The sequence below is a fragment of the Harpia harpyja genome, chromosome 2, assembly GCF_026419915.1.
Source record: "Harpia harpyja isolate bHarHar1 chromosome 2, bHarHar1 primary haplotype, whole genome shotgun sequence".
In the NCBI taxonomy this organism is placed as follows: domain Eukaryota; kingdom Metazoa; phylum Chordata; class Aves; order Accipitriformes; family Accipitridae; genus Harpia; species Harpia harpyja.
The window spans coordinates 40783683-40800975 of record NC_068941.1 but is presented as its reverse complement, the minus strand read 5'-3'; the positions used below and the strand labels follow the sequence as shown (position 1 = coordinate 40800975).

General features: G+C 40.7%; 1 protein-coding gene across 15 annotated transcripts in view; it reads right to left on the bottom strand.

The window, feature by feature from the left end:
* The window catches only part of TRIM2 (tripartite motif containing 2), a 118158-nt gene that overhangs the window by 54720 nt on the left and 46145 nt on the right, over nucleotides 1–17293 (bottom strand). Inside the window, exon 2 of one of the 15 annotated variants that reach the window (XM_052777474.1) lies at nucleotides 12149–12316. The exons of 12 other annotated variants lie outside the window; for them this stretch is intronic. The gene's annotated coding sequence lies outside the window, so the exon portion shown is untranslated. Of the gene's footprint in view, nucleotides 1–7420; nucleotides 7664–12148; nucleotides 12317–17293 lie in introns of those variants that run through there. 2 more of the 15 variants (XM_052777454.1, XM_052777566.1) reach the window with 2 other exon arrangements.

Here is a 17293-nt window from a genome sequence, read left to right as displayed (position 1 = left end):
AGTCCTTGCGATGACTGTGACAAGATGTACCATGCTGTTACTGATACAGTTTATACGTAGTAAATGACGAAACCTGTTAGAGGCGTATGTAAAGTAACCAGCTCCAGGCACTGCTGTTAAAAGCAATTGAGAAATCCTAATGGAAAACCAGTTACAAACAGGCCATACAGACTCTGCACTATCTCAGGTACTGAACTTCTCTCAGATACCACAGTGAGGGGCTGTTAGGATGTATTCAAGTAATTTAAATGCTTTTGGAAGCCTGATGAAACAGCAACCACTAGGGTTTTGGTAGGTGGAGCATGCTGTACCTTGAGTTAAATTTTATTCACAATTTATTTTTTATTCACAATTTATATCTATTGGTTTATAATCTTCCTTTTTATTGGCCACAGATCAGAAACCTCTTTTAAGGCTACCAGTAATGTGCGGGATACTCCTTCATCCTGTGAGCTGTGAAACCCATTGCCCCAGGATGCTACAGCTGTTAATATTTTACAGGCATTCCAGGAGAGAGGGACAAATTCATAGTGGATAAATTGATTAAAGATTTTAAAATACAAAGACACCACCTGTACCAGAAGCAGAACTGGAAGCACATATCATTGAAGATGCAAGAGCATTCTGGAGAGTACTGTATGTCCGATCTATTCTTACGCCCTTCTGTCAGCCACCATCCAAATTATAAGGGGAGGCTAGATTTACTTTTGATTTGACCCAGGCAAACCTTCAAAATACTCAGTGTAGACATCACAGGAGCTGTCTAAGTAGCACTCCCTTTTGGCATAGTTAATGGACAATAATGGCTCCACAGGGCTGTTTTTATCACTTTGCCAAGCCCTGCCACTTAGGGATGTCAGGTGAAATTAATCCATCAGACAGCTGCCTTAATACACTATTGGTGCATGAAGAATGCCACTCAGGGCCACAGAGTACCTTTGGCACATACACCCATTTCTAAGTCATGCAAACAAGACACACAACAATGGTGACTGACTAGTCATCACCCCAAGCAGAGAACCATTTCATAGTGAATACAGTACTAACCTAGCATTTCTCCCCACTTCCTCCTACCTTTTCAAATTTATTTTATCCTTAAGAAAAAAAAAAAAGAGACTTCTAGTGATATTTCCTTAAGAGTGACATTTATCTTGTTTATCTTGTTTCTCTACAGAGGTACTCTGTATTATGCTAAATTCAATGCTATAGAGCTTGGGGAAATCATGCCTTGATTGCTATCCTGGTTCTCCTCATTTAAAAGTTTAAAAGTAGCCCACCTTCCTCAACAGAGGTCCTTGCAGAGGGTGTACACCTTCAGAGCATGCCCTCTGCAAAAGCACATCCCAGAGGTGAAACAATGATGACTGTTCAGAGAGTAAAGGCCACCATTCAGAAGCGCAGATAAAAATCTGTCCCAAAAGCTAAATATGGGAAGAAGAGCCTTCCTGCTCTTCTGCTTACTTGTATTGAAGACTGTGCAGTGTGTCAGCTTCTCGTAAGACAAAAATTTTGGACTTTGCAAGCACAGGAAATTATTCATGGAACTGCTCACTTATTTTTTGCAAATTCACCTTATTATATGCAAACATTTTGCATGCACCAGTCTAGTCTGGGTTTGGGGTTTTTTTTGTAGGAGGGAATAGCAAAAAAACCCTAATTAGAAAGAGGAAGCTAAGGGATGAGTGGGTTCTCTGCCTACACAGAACATGTAGTGCAGTTCTTACAAAACAGCCCTCTGTTACATACTATCTTCTGTTTCCTGTGTAATAAAGGATTGCACTTACCTCCACTGGGAGATTTTAAGTAAAGGATTACATTTGTGAATGAATGGAAAATTATTCATCTTTAATTAGTAATGAATTATCTCAGAACATAATTGGATTTCACAATCAAAATTTATTTCCAGCTATTTTAGATGTTCATGTGTTGTTCTTGTTGTTCAAGAGCATTCCCAAGTTCAGCAAAATCTTTTCAGTGCAATGTTTTTGTTGTTGTTTTTCTGTAAGTAATTGTGTGAAGTGTGTTTGCTCAAGATTCCATCGCTGCTTTGGAGGGGTTTTTGTTCTGCACAAGGTGCAGGAGGATCTTTGTGCCTTTGTATTTTCATGCTAGTCAGAGTTAAGTAGCTCGGAATAATCCAGCCACTGCTCTTTCATTGCTAAATCAACTCCTGAATGCTTCACAAAACACACTGGTAGATCCCACACACCTTCAAGCTCACAAATAACCAAGTTCTACTAAACTTTGACATTGAAAGAGGCAGGCATGGTATAAATCTTTGCAGAGACTTGCACTTTTTCTTTAAGCCAGCACTCCACACATAACAATTTTTCAAATGACAAGTTCAATTAAGGGACATCCTCAAACCTAGCATTCAACACCTGTAAAAAACAACAGAAAAAGAGGGGATTGTCACTCTATGTTTCCATAGAAAAAAATCATCAAGAACAGAAGCTCATGGTAGCACAGAACAAATAGCTTTACATGACAAAAGCACAGAAAGTCACCCAGAAATAAACTGATCATACACATCTTTAGGCAGACTAATCACACTAAGACAAATAAATCCATACTGGATTAGGAGCAGAGAGATTGCTGAACATTCATCTCATGCATTTAAAACCTGATCAAAAGTAATTGCATCTACTCCAATCTTTACGTCTCTCTCACAGAAGGCATCTACCCTGGCATAAGAACTGAAGACCACCATCCACCTAATTAATTGCTCCTAAAATGCATCCAAGACTGAAAATATTCAGAAGGTCTTAAAGTGAAAGAAAATGAATAATACTTTTACACATGAGCAAAAATGCTGACCACAAAAAAGAGAGTTGTCCATAGTTCTTCCAGGGGAACATTCAGGGTATAGATGATTACAGTACATTTTTAAGTAATTTGTCTTCTCCTAGTGGCGGGGCATATTCTTAAAGTTACTACAGCCTAAATTTAGTATCTACCAGTAAAGCATCATAGCCATTCCGGCAGCAGTTTGTTTGTAAACTATTGTAGCAGTCCAGCTACACAGGATATATTTTGATGCTTGTGTTAACAGGATCACCATGTAATGTAAGAAGGGCCAGAATACATGCTGCTAACATTTTTCACATGTCTATGATTAGTCTCCTTAATTTAGCTGTGCTTCTTTTAACCCTCCTGCAACTACCTAGTAGCAAGATGGATGGAGCCAGCCAACATCTACCTGCCCCACTATCTGTTCAGCACCTCAAGAACTATATTCCAATTGCTATTTCAATTCTTCCTTTTGAATGGGATTTGCTTTTGAGTTATTGCCCTAAAGTCCAGCTGGCAAGTGGGAAGGCTGCCTGGTTGCCAGCAGACTTCTCAGCTGACTAGATCCTTGGCTGTCCCCACACAGTACAGTAGAGTGACATGTTACATCATTTATTTCACTTTATGCTATTCCAGTTACAAACTGCTATTCCTGTGATCAAACTAAATCACTGACTTCCAGCTAAATTCACCTTTTAAAATAAGCAATGCCCAAACCAAATATAGCCAACCACCCCAATTACTAGAGGAATGACATGCAATGCCAAGGTATGCCTACAGATTCTGTGACAGAAAATGTCTAGAGTCTATGGTAGAAAACAAAGATAAATGTCTTTAATGTTACAATTTATACAATAAATATTTAGTTATTTAAACCACAGAAATAAACCTGGTCTTTATAGAAGTAAAACAATTCAGAAAGTTTGCCATGAAATGCCATTTTCATCTCTCCAAAGGTCAACCTGAGTTTTGTTCAGTGAGAGGTGGACTTTATTCCAGTTGATCAAAAATAAAGAGGAAGAGAAAGAAATCTTGCACAATTTCTCACAAAACAGGAATTCTTCCAAATTGCATTTGCTAAGTGTTTGCAACCAAGGAGCTCTTTCCACTACAGGCACATGTCAACATAAACCTTGCAGCACACCAAGGGACTGCCTCCAATCCATTCATGTCACATAACAAATACAAGAGCAGGCCTTCTAACAATTCTAACAGAATATGCAAGTGTGTCTTAAAAAGTAACCTATCAAAAACGGAGGTATAGAGAGGTGAAGTCTATTTATGTGAATGCTAAACCCTGTTCTTTTCCCTTCAGTATTTTAGAAACCTCCAAGCAATGACTATTTCCTTTCCAACATTTATTCCTTTCAATAAATATTGATTTTGTTTCAGAGTCTTGTTTTTTTAACAACTCATGTCATGCATTTCACATGGTTAGCTCCCCCTGGCCTTTTTTTTTTTTTTTTACCCACAAACATCAGCAATAACATAACCACAACCTGCATTCTCTGGAAATAGCATATCTAATTTTGGTTGAAGGTGTCAGCCAAGTGTAGGATCTGCAATAGTGGATTTCAATCTGACAGTCACTGGACTTTTTCAGCGTGGTCCCTGAAAGCTGACTGAAAAAATCAAGTTCATATATGTTACACTGCAAAATGTGGATAGGCAAAATTCCAGGAGAAAATTTTTAGGGCTCGAAAAATAAAAAAAAAGGTGGAAAAACACTGTGTTGGAGTTTTCAGTGCATTTGTAGATTCTTTGGAATTAACGGCTCTTTATAATACAGAATATTGCACTGTCCTTAAAACAACTATTTCAATCTGAAGAGCTATTCCCTTCTATAATGCAACTGTATTAAAGATCATTCTTTATAAACTAAATTTATTATTTGGGGTAATATATATGTTTGCTGCTGTGTATAAACAAATAGTTCAAACTAGCTACACTTGTATCCTCAGGCACATTTAATTTTTATGAGACAATATGCTTGCCAACTGATCAAATCCAATTCTTTTACATTTGGCTCAAGGATTTATCCTAACCTACCATACACTGTGCCCTTGTTTTTGTATAAATAGTTCAAGTGTCTAGACACAATATTACATGTTTCTGCAAAACTGTGTATGTTTAATACTTTATGCAGATGATTAAATTTCAGCTTCACTATAGTAACACACAACACTTTGTTCTCTACATTAGGACACTTAAAACCTTTTCAGTTCATTTAATTCATCAGTTTTCCTCAAAGGAATCAGGAGCATCACTGTGTTTATATAAGCTGTCCAAATCCGAGTTTTGTTATGAATTAATGAAATTCCATTATCAGGCAAAGACAGGCCTGGCATGTTTTCATGATGGCTTCAAGCACCAATTATGTGGATTTTCCAGTAAACAACCTGACCTTCAAGCTAAAACCGGGACTGCCAGACAAAGAATACTATCATGGGCTCGGGAACTCCCCCAGCGGTATTGTCATCTTTGTCCAGGTGAGGTCTAATTTTTCCTAACACTCTGCATGCTGCTGGACATAGCAGAATTCAGACAGCATTCATGTGTGCTGTCAGGCCATGGACACTGCTTGTCTCAAACCTAGCCTCAAAACCATGGTTTCATTGAACTCATATATTCTAGTCAGTACATGGAAAATAACTTCCATGAAAAAGATGAATATTTAAGACCCCCCCCCAAAAGTCATTAAACACTTCTAATTTTTATTCTGTATCTGGGATGATACCTTTGCTGTCTCCCTTTATAAATTACACAAAGAAACCAAAAGATTTTTCCCAGTTGTCTGAAATAAATGTTTCCATGGTTTTAATTCTTCCCTCTTCCCAGAAACCCTATAATCAAATCTAGAATTGGTTCTGTCATAAAACCCACTTCATGTTTCCTTCTGGCCCTCAAGCAGCATGTGTTAGTGGTGCTCCTTGAAGCAACAAAGAAGTTCTCTTTAGCCTTCTCACTAAGGAGAGCCATAGTGTATTAAAGGTGTATCAAAGCCATTTCTGATGAAAAAGGATGAATCTCAAGGACTGAAATGAGCCCTCAGTGAAGAAAACCCCAAGGTGTTCTTTATAGCCACTGTGGGCGCTGCAGGTCCAGATCAGACCGGGGAGTTTCTTCACAACTCAAGTTTGTCAAATACTTTGCTGAGAAGTTTGAGGAAACCTTTGGGTTATGGTAAGCAGTTTTGGATGAGGGCCAACAGAATGATTCCCCCCAAAAAACTCTCTGGAAACAGGGACTAACCTCCTCTGTCTGCTGGCTTTGTTTTCTATCAGAATGATGCAGTCCCAAGACCAGGTACAGTAGCTTCCTGGTACCTTCTCTCTATAACCACTCCAGGCATCTTCCAGAAAATTATGGGACTAGCTTTAAATTAATCAAGTTTATACAGATTTTAACAAACCAAACCTTTTAATATGCTTTTCAAGCCCTACAGTTTATTTTCCCAAGTTTATTCCAAATATTCACATTGTCTAGAAGCTCTCATTTGTATCACTAGTCAATTTAATTTCAGTTCTCACACAAGCAGCAATCTGGAATTTTAAGAAAAAAACTTCTGATGATTAAATCACAATAGTTGGCCATAGAACTGTTATCCACATAATAAATCCATTGCCCTCAAAGAAAAAAAATCTAAGGCTGGAACAGAAAGCAACTTTTCTTACGCCACATCCTTATCAAGAGAAATATTTATTTAGTCATTGTACTTTCACCACAGTTTTCTTATTTGTCCCCAAACAAATAAAGATTTATGTAATTGTTTTGGCCTAATGAATGTTTCACTTCAGGGCAATATTTGTTTTATTCTCGGTATATTGCCTGGTACATTATCATTATAATCCCTTGTTTTTACTTAAATGTATCAATCTGCCTGACAGTCTGCCTGACTGCATTTTGAAAATAGTAAAATAAACTAAAAGGGGGGAAATCAACTGATGTAAGTAACCTACAGAGAGCTACACATCAGGTAATGGCTCAAGTTACTCTTCACAAAAGCCCAACAACAGAATATGGCAACATTAATGCCAACTACCAACTTCAAAAAACTGAACACCTGTGAAAAGTAAAACTCTCCTAATTAGACCTTGCCATTGCCCTCTTAGATTTAGAGTCGTTATTTTGCTTGAATAAACATCAATATTTCTTTCCTAGGCAAACTCCTTGGCTCTGTTTCAATTATTTCTTTTAAATATTAAAGAGCAGGAAGCATTTGTTTTCCCTTGTCACATCCTGTCCTGTTTACACAGCATCACACAATCCCCTTTGAAATGCCTGCTCTTATGGCAAGCCTGACACACACAGTTCAATCAAAACATTTGCTATTGTCTTTTGCCAACTACAAATGAATTTCTGCACAAACACTGAAAAGGTTTAAAGGTTTTGACAGCCATCTAAAGTCGAGCCTAGCACGACTGTCGAAGAGAGGTGGTGTCAAACTGCTCGGCTTCCCCGCTACCGCCCTGACTTAAAGAAGAGAAAGAAAGACAAAGCGATTCACTCATTCACACAGCAGAGCTCCTGGCAAGAGCTCACTCACTGTAAAACCACTGCTCTCACAAAATACTCGAAAGCAGAAAAAGCGAACGGACAGTTGAGAGATGAGTGTGAAAGGGTAACTTACATTATTTAGAAAGACAGTGGGAAAGGACTGCTGCAGTTTCTTCGTTATTTTACACTGCTGTTGGCAGAGCAGACCACCGAAAAAGTTCACCTAAAGAAATCTCTCCTTTTAATTCTCTCTCTCCCAGTTCATTTACTCTGGAGTCTCTCAGCCTGAAGAGATCCAACAGTCAAAAGTTTATTCCCTTGTATTTCCGAATGATATGGCCGACTTTCCTTGGACACATACCAATGATGCAGTAAAAATAGACAAAAGGGGGGGGAGGGAAGAAGCAATCTAGCTTGAGCCTGAATCTTCTTAACTCAGTGTTTTCTGTAAAAGCTGCTCTTATGTCAGAAGCTCCCATCCCTATACTAACTTGCAGAGCACGGAGTCTTCCATCTGGTTTTCATAAACTGCAAATTACAGGCAAACCAGGGAATATATACAGTCCAGTTTTAGCAGAACTACCCAAGCATCAGCCTTACAAGTAACCTGAGGTACAAAGGCTTTGAAAATAAACAGCCAGCCCCATGCCGGGATGGTCTCCCGCCTGCAGATGACTGACTGCTCCCCCAGGCAGCCCCCAGCAGCAGAGAGCACCACACACTACTCAGGAAGGTGGCAACTGGGTCCCCACACACCCGTGGAAACAAATCAACCTTGCAGCCCTCCCTCCCAGCACAAACTGCCTCTTTGGAAGGGGATGGAAAAATCTAGTGCATTACTTGAAATAGTTCAACAGTTTAGCAAGTTATTTAGAACAACCTGGTTTTTATAAACAGGGAAGTGAATGCTGATCCACTCACATCCTTTAAAGGCTTCCAGGTTGTTGGGAGGTTTTGGGTTAGTTTGGTCGGGTTTTTTCTCTAATAAGGCGACTCTCAGAGTCAGCAGACAGGTGCTTGATAGAGAACCTCTGGGGTGATCCAATCCATTAATTACCAGAAGGAACATTTTACCAAAAGTATCACAAGAAAAATTTTGAAAAGCACCCCATGAAAGACTGTGACTTGAAGCTCCTAAGTCACTTTCAGTCCCTATTTTCAGCTATTTAAAGGTCTACTGCCCTGATTAAATTCAGGTACCAGAGGCTTGAGGGGTCATTTATATTTCTGGGTACCTCAAGGCTTTTGAGTCAGCACTGAAGAACATTGTTTTCCCAATAAAAAATTGCAAAACCAATTTTTATGGTGGATAAAAAAAGTTTTGCCATTAAAACTAAAATTGCTGTTATCTGCATGTTCTTTTACTTTAAAATATCAAGTTTTATTTAGTCTTTAGTTTTGCCAGAGGACTTTTGCAAGCTTTTCTACTGGGAATAATCTTACTCTATTTGAACACTGAGAATCTCTAAACGAGGCAGCTATCACTAAAGCATGGGTGAATCAGTACAGCGAGTCATTAACAAAATAAAAACACCATTATAAACACTGCCTAAAAGTCCTGAGCCTTGTTACTTGCTCAGTTTTTCATCTTTGCACAATTAGGATTGTGCTGATTGTCTACTCCTCTTGTACCTGGATCCGGGACTGATGTAACTGGACTGTTAATGTCAAAAGCAGTTGAATTATTTAAAAAAACCAAAACCAAAACCAAAACCCAAACCAAAACCAAACAAAGACTCTCTAATCAGTAAAAGCAAAGGAGAAAATTATGAACAAATTTTCTTTGTATGTATTTTTGCCTGTGCTGTCACAATTCCTTCCAATAGTTGCATAACCCATTGAATAATTTCAGTCACATCAGGTAGAATGCTAGAGATCTCAAACATATTATATTCCTACAGCTTTTGTGTAAACAGGCAGCCCTCCAGATGAATGAAACACAATCCAGTGATCCAATGTAAAAGGTTACACATGAGCTCAGTCTTATTATTAGACACCAGAGCACCCCACACAAACAAGAGGTACATAAGAACAGATTTCATGTGCCCTACTGCTGAGCTGCTACCACAGTTGTGCATCTTTGGCCTGCATTCTAGCATTTTTCCTCTCTTCTGTTCTGTTCTCCCATCAAGGTAGTAAGCAGCAAAACACTTGAAATGCACAGACGTCAGCTGAAGCAAATAATATTATTTTTTGAAACAGCACTAAACAAGGTTTGTTAACAGTTGAGTTAGTCTTCTCCCACTTAGTAAACAAGTGGGGTGAACTGACTACATCTTGATTTTATTAGGATTGATATTTTCCATGAAATCAAAGAACTTGATCCTGGTGGAGTAGACTTGAAGGTTTGGGGCCAGAAATTATTTCATGGGGTACAGCAGAGTAGCCCTTGAGTGGTTTTCTGGACATGTAGGCTCTCTCCCCCACTGTACTATCACAGTACAGAACAAGTTGAATGACTGTTATCTTTGGAATAAAACTCTTGGGGTTTTTTGTGAGACATGGTGTTTAAGTGGAGAGTAGGTGGAAATAACCACTTTCAGTTTGTGATGCTCGTGCTGACTGAATGGTTTTTTGTCCCAAGGAGCAAATGCATTAATTCACACTGATCTCTCAGGTACTCTTCAATATTTCTCTTCTCTTAAAAAAAACAGTCCATTCACATCAAAGGCTGCTTTCACAAGTAACAACTCTGTAAGAAAATGGCAAGAAAATTCAAGATTCAAAAACAGAAGACTGATTTTAAATGACCTTTCATTTTCCAGGCTCCAGGGATCATTCTTATTCACCAACATTTTCTCCCTTCTTTTCTATTCTTCGTTTCCTCTTTCGTATCATCCATGTGGAGTACCAGCATCCTACTGTCCATAGATAGCTCCTGCCTCCAGGCAGGCTAGCTATGTGTCCCCTCACTGTTGCCTGGCTATTACTAAGGCATCATTCAATGCCCACTTTCTCACACTCTGTCTCCATGAACTTTGAGGCAGTCAAGCACCATGTTCCTACCTAGCACAGGGATGTCAGTTTTCTGGAGAAATGGAGATGGAAGATATTAGTCAGTTTGATGGTGGGAGAAAATTCACTGCAGAAAGCTTCATATAGGAAAGACTGCAACAAAGAACAGATCAGATGGGGAAAACAACCTACTAGGAGCAGTCTGCCTTCTCAGAAAAATGGCAGCTTCCATTTAGGATGTTTTCAAATGCCAGCTTCAAAACAACCCTGTTATATTCCATGTAAGTAGAAAACAACCCTGGTTTTTCACCAAGATCAACTATGTAAGCAATGTCAGTAGGACAAGAGTGGAGTAGGATGAAGCTTAGATATTGATTATACCGATTATATGCAGCTTTGTACATAGATTTGTGAAAGTTTTTTTAACCTCATTGCATGTTCATTAAAGCAAGGAAAAAGTGCCCCTCCTCAATCAGTGACGGACAGGTTGTGATGCACAGTAGGTGGCAGAATATGTATCTCTCTTGGCCCAGATTCTGCTCTCATCTAGTCTAGTGTGGTTGTATTGGGATTGCTGAATTGCAAAGGTATAGATGAAAGCAACCTGTTTTCCATCCTGTTCTTTTGCAGTCTAAATACTGAGAAAGTGACAGGTGAAAGGTGTGGGTTTGGTGGAGGATGCACCTTGCCATTTAATTTGAATCTGTGAAATTGCCTGAATGATAGCAGCTCAGGATGGCAGACTAACAAGCCAGGGATGCATCACAGCTATGTGTTCACTTTTCATTTTAGCATTAGACTACTTGGTGTAGGATTTTAAATATGTTTATGCAGATTTCTAGTTGGTCATAGTTTTAAGTCCTAGATGAATCTTCTGATGCAAACAAGCTGGCAGGCTTTGTACAGACTGAACCACAAGTCTGATAAACTGAGACAAACCTACCCTTTGAGGAGTTCAAGGCAAAGCTTCAGTTCACTTACTGTTGATGAAAAAATAATGAAGAGTTTGGCACTAACAATAACCCATTTTTTAAAGATTAATTAGCTGTAATATTATAAGTCATTTTACCACCAGCATTTTAAAGCTAGCACATGGAATATCTTGGGTCTGGGTTCAGATGTTAAGCTTGTATTCAGCTGGTCTGGCCTCACTTACTACATATTTTGTTTTAGTACTTCAGCTTGGTGCCCAGTGACTTGAGTTTGGCAAAAGCCTGTCCCCCTCCAGAAAGGCACATAATTGTCACCAGATCTTCCGAAGAGATAAAATACAAGTGTGATAATCCTTTGCAGCCTGCTCCTACTGTTCAATGAGGATCGGGCTGTTTCAGTGGTTTTGGTATTTTGCTTTATAATATATGTATTTTGCTTTGTAATGTATCACTTTTTTTCCACAGAAAGAAAATACACAGCGCAGACAAAACCATAATGCATTATAACCTTGATGTCATTGTTGGAGAAGCCCCACGGCTGCTGCTGTTTTCACTACAGCCTGCAGTAGCCCCTGGCTGTCCCCAGAAAAAAGGGAGAATAAGCATAGCACCAAGCCACTTTTTCCCATCAGCTCGCACTAACATCTGTGACTGCAGGGATCTGGGCTTGCCTGGGGCACATGATCTCATTCTGAGCGCTTTGGCGACAGAGACACATGCAGCGTTTTCCCTTCTAAGTGAGCCGGAATGGTAGCTCCCTTTTCCCCCACCCTGAAGCCCGCAGTCCAGGAGTTACTGACTGGATACTTTGTATTCTTTAAGTAACAAGCCAGCAAACAGCATGCAATGCATCTGTCCCAGTGGTTTTCATCAGGAAAGGTCAAATGTTGGAAGGATGTAATTTCAAAAGACAAACATCAGACTGTTTTCAAAGGTTCCCTTTTCCCCTCTGGCTGTACACTCCCACTTCTTACCTTGCACTGAGGTGCTTGCTGGACTTCCAGTGAACAGATACAGTTCATCGCCTGACAGAAAACTGACCCATGACAAAATGCATCAATTTTCTGCAAGGTGAGTGAGGTGAATTAGTTCACAGGGGTCCGCTGAGTGCTGCAGCTGACAGATACATGGGGCATTATGGACTGGAGCAGGGGAAGAAAGAAGACTGTGAGCCAAATGTTCAAGCTGCTTATGAAAATGTACTGTGAAACAGCAGGTAAACCCCATGCTCCTCCTGACTGTAATCTTACTTCAAGCCCTCAGTTGCACTTCTGTGGCAACCATAACCCTTAAACACTGGCATACACTCAAGTTTGTGCTAGACTCAAGCTTCTGCTCTGGACTGCCCTGAATCAGTTTGCTACTCTCAGAAATTAACCACCAGCCCTGGTTCCTATAAAATCATAATGTCTCAGTATTACTGATTTTCACAAACTTTCATTCACGTAAGTAAGCTTTCTTTCAAAAGCAAGTATCCAGGAAACACTGATGCAATACATTTTCATATGGCTGCATTCATGAAAAGTTCTGAACCAAAACTAATGTGTCCAAATCCCTCTTTTTGTTTGAAAACATCATTCATCCAAGAATCAGAAATGTTACCATGTGACCAGTAACACAAAGAAATAAGCACATGAAGAATCACAGCAAACAGTTCAAAAGCAGCTCCAGGCCTGAAGTTGATTCACAAGATATATGTTGAATACTGGACACTTTGTTTGCCAAAAGAAATAGAAAGGGCTACATTTTCTAAAAAATATACCATGCTTATATATTTCTTGGCTTAGTCTTTCTCTGACCTTGCCTGGAGCTATCCATTCTTACAGCATACAAAAGGCTAGTATGTGCCTGGTTTACCCTGAACCTGTCCTACTTTCCTGCCTTCAAGTACAACAAGAAAGAGGAAAAAGAAGGTATGTTGAGACCTTTGCACTGAAGAACCTGAGACTCTAGGGGAGAAGAAACAGCCCCTTCTTTCTCAGACTGCAAACACTGGGCTGTACTGAGGAAAACTGAGAGTGGCAGAATATGGCAAACAGCAAAGGGCTTGGGGAAGCTTTTAAGGACTGCAAGGCAGGGAGAACAAGCATCTCAAATGGTATGGAGCACAGAGGTTCAGGAGGATGGGATCCAGGAGGCCTGGGAAAAAAGGTAGCTCTAAGATGGGAGAAAGATGAAGAGGCTGTGAACTATGTGGTTGAGTCAGGGGAGCATAGACCACACGGAGGAGCTAGATGCTCTACACTGGCATGAACTGGAGACTGGATCCAAGGATGAGGAGCCTCAGGCTAGGAGACACTAAAAGCCAGAGTGAAAGGCTGAAAAGCTTGAGGCTGTGCAGGGCTTTGGGGCAGGTAGGAATACAAGATACCTCTACTGAGAATATACTAATTTACATACCTGCACGCATATATAAGAATGCTGCCTCTGCACTTTCTACCCACATGATCATCTCTTCCCACTCCTGTATCCTCTTTCTTGCAGTCAGTCAGAGCCACAGTAGCCCTGGCTCACATTTTCCCATCTGTGTATTGGAGTGTGACAGCATAACATTTTCCATAGCCACTGTGAACCAAGGAAATGTTTTGATGTAGCTCTAGGTCCCAAAGTGTATATGAGTGTCAAGCATAGATTTCAAAGTGATAGAAGAAAGTGGATATCAGGAGAAAATGATGGGGAAAATGGAGAGGAGGCAGCAGATTTCTTTAGACAGATGGTGTCATGAAGGCAATGTCTGAAAACTGTAATATGGTGAAAGTTCAGCCACTGCAGTGCTGGAGTTAGTATTAACCTCATCAAATACCTATCAACTTGCTCTTACACATTCAAAAACTAATTGAAAAGAAGGCCAAAGGTACTGCTCTAAAGTTAAGCATCCCAATCAGAAGCAGAAATTAAACCATACATACGAGAAAAGATTGTAATTCTCACAGTCCCATTTCAGCCCTTAAGTAACCAGTCCCCCTATTGCTGTTAGCAGGAGTTTTGCCAAAGTAAGACCTGCAGAATTCCATGCCAGGATATTACTATAACAAACATTAGCATCTGAAAGTTAGGGTACATTAAAGGGTTATACTATAGCCTAGGGAACATTAGGTGAAGTGTCAACTGAAGATGCTGTGTAAGGAGAAAGATATCAGGAAGAAAGCAAGCCCCAGTATGATTTGATCTCATGAGGGAAACTGCAGTGCAATCCTTGAATCTTAATGGGTACTATGTTTCTCAGTTCCACATGCTGTGAACCAGCAGTGATAAGAGGGGAAGGCTGACGACAGCCCTGATAATTTTTTTAGATAGCAGTAACCAGGACAGAACACAGCAAGCTACCCACTCAATTAGGGACATTTTATGCTACAAGCTTAAACTGCTGCTTTCTTAGACCTTTGGCCCAGCTACAGAGGCAAAAAGGAAGGAAACTGAAATATTTAAAAGCTCCGTCATGGATGAAGAAGCAGTGGCATCTATAATATTTCCTGCCTACTTGAGCACATACTGGGATACAATTTGCTTTCTGGGCCTGAGAGAGGTGATCTAGAGAGAAGAATCTGGGTAGGCCATCTGGAGGCTGCAGTTAATTTTATACCAGTCCTGTATGTATCCTAAAAGAAGGTACTTTGCAAGACTGTGCCTCTTACACACTATCAAAGCAAAGCAGCAATGCAGAGAGCCTGTTCTGTAAGCCAGTGATTCCAGGAAGAAGAAAGCTTAGGGCTTGCCTATGGAGTCCAAGGGAACATCCTCCTAGCACGGAAACCGAGCACAGCCAGTGGAAGTATCTGTATGCCACTGATGCTTGTTTCTTTCCGCATTGCTGACCAGCTGGGAGGCCAGGCACATCAGACAGGAGGGAGAGAAGTCAAAGAAACCAGTGGACTCTGGTAGATACAGATTTAAGGCAGCACAGACCTGAAGACCACTTAGCCACTGCAATTCACTCTCTGCCACAGGCAAGGAAGGTAGGAAGTGATCCCTTTTCTTTCTGTCTTGACCTGTGTTTTCTATTATATTTCAGGCAGGCCACCCTACAGAACTGGCCTTGTGGCAAATTCCTGGTTGAGAAACTTCCTCTATTCTCCTGGGGTGAATTTTGCACATATAACCTGTCTTGCAATCCTTTTATTTCCTAAGTGCAGTGCTTTCTCTGAGTAACACCACCAAAATGGTGCAGCCCTGAGGAGAAGGACTTCGGGGTGTTGGTTGACAAGAAGCTCAGCATGACCCGGCAGTGTGCATTTGCAGCCCAGAAAGCCAACCGTATCCTGGGCTGCATCAAAAGAAGCGTGACCAGCAGGCCGAGGGAGGTGATTCTGGCCCTCTACTCTGCTCTTGTGAGATCCTACCTGGAGTACTGTGTTCAGCTCTGGGGCCCCCAACATAAGAAGGACATGGACCTGTTGGAGCGAGTCCAGAGGAGGACCATGAAGATGATCAGAGGAATGGAACACCCCTCCTATGAAGACAGGCTGAGAGAGTTGGGGTTGTTCAGCCTGGAGAAGAGAAGGCTCCAGGAAGACCTTATAGCAGCCTTCCAGTACCTAAAGGGGGCCTACAGGAAAGCTGGAGGGGGACTTTTTACGAGGGCGTGTAGTGATAGGACAAGGGGTAATGGCTTTAAACTGAAAGAAGGTAGATTTAGATTGGACGTAAGGAAGAAATTCATCACTATGAGGGTGGTGAGACACTGGAACAGGTTGCCCAGAGAGGCTGTGGATGCCCCATCCCTGAAAGTGTTCAAGGCCATGCTGGATGGGGCTTTGAGCAACCTGGTCTAGTGGAAGGTGTCCCTGCCCATGGCAGGGAGGTTGGAACTAGATGATCTTTAAGGTCCCTTTCAACCCAAACCATTCTATGATTCTATGAAAATAAAATGCACACATTAGAAGGAGACCCTCTGCTCTTGATACATGAGCGAGATCTGAGTACTACAACCCTGCTGCTTTTTCTTTTTTAATAGAAAAGGCTGCATGCTTAGCATTTTGCATTTTTTAGAATCAACCAGTATGTTCCACTTTAGTGGCAACAACATCCCTTACCTAGGAAAGGATCCAATACCTAGGAAAATGGACCTGAAAAAAACCCACAATGAAAGATTTTAAAAGCTTGCATAGGTATGGGTGAAAGTTGAGGATATTAGCATGGAGGATATTGGTCAGAGGGTTCAGATTTAAGAGGGAGAAGAACTTATCCAAGGAGGCTGAGCAGGGGTTGTTTGCAAATCTCAGCCTCTATCCCTATGGAGACCCAAGTACTGATGGTGAGTGATTTTACAAGGAAGTCTATCCAAACCTGACAGAAGGCTGCCAGCTGTTTCTTTCAGGCCCTCAGACTTTTTCCTGTTACCTGGCAGTTTAGTTTTCTGGTCAGGCTCAAACAGCTGATAGGAGGGGGGCACATGTGGTATTTCACTCACAGGCTCTCTCTTAGCATAACCTTAATTGATGCGTGTCAAGCATATCGGACACATCAGCAGACCACCTGCTAATAAGCTGAAATCCTGAGATGAAAAGCACACTTAAAGCCTCCTGCTTTCACTAAGAATTCAAATGCTCAGAGTGTCATGAATTACAGCTCCGGTAACTCAAAACTCTTATTAATCTAGAGAGCTGTTCTTTCCCGGGAGATTGATCAGTTCTGGGAGCTGGTCTGACATTCTCAAGGGCAAAGAAGGGGAAATCTAGTAGATCAGGTTCAACATTACAGGCTTTGTAATCTGGTGACCAAAAGCATATTTGGGAAGTACTGGTAAGAGGTCATGGTAAGAGGTTAGGATTTCAGTCAACCCCAAATTAATACCTTTCATTAACTGCTGAATAACTGAACAATAGCTATATTGCAAATATGCCTGCAGACTAAAGAGTCACCCAGAGGAAAATGATGGCAAGGAATCCCACAGTCAACATTCAGTGCACCTACAGAGCCAGGGGAAAAAAATGAATTGCGGTAAAAACAGCCCTGGGAAGGAGATCTTAGTTGTATTTCCAGCTTTCTTGCAGATTTCATTTCCCACTTCTGTAGACTGAGGATGATATGCTTCCCAGGCTATCTGAAAGCTCAGTTAATGAGTATTAGTAAATTATTTTGTTTTCACAAACTGCCTACCATCTCAGAATCAGAAAGTA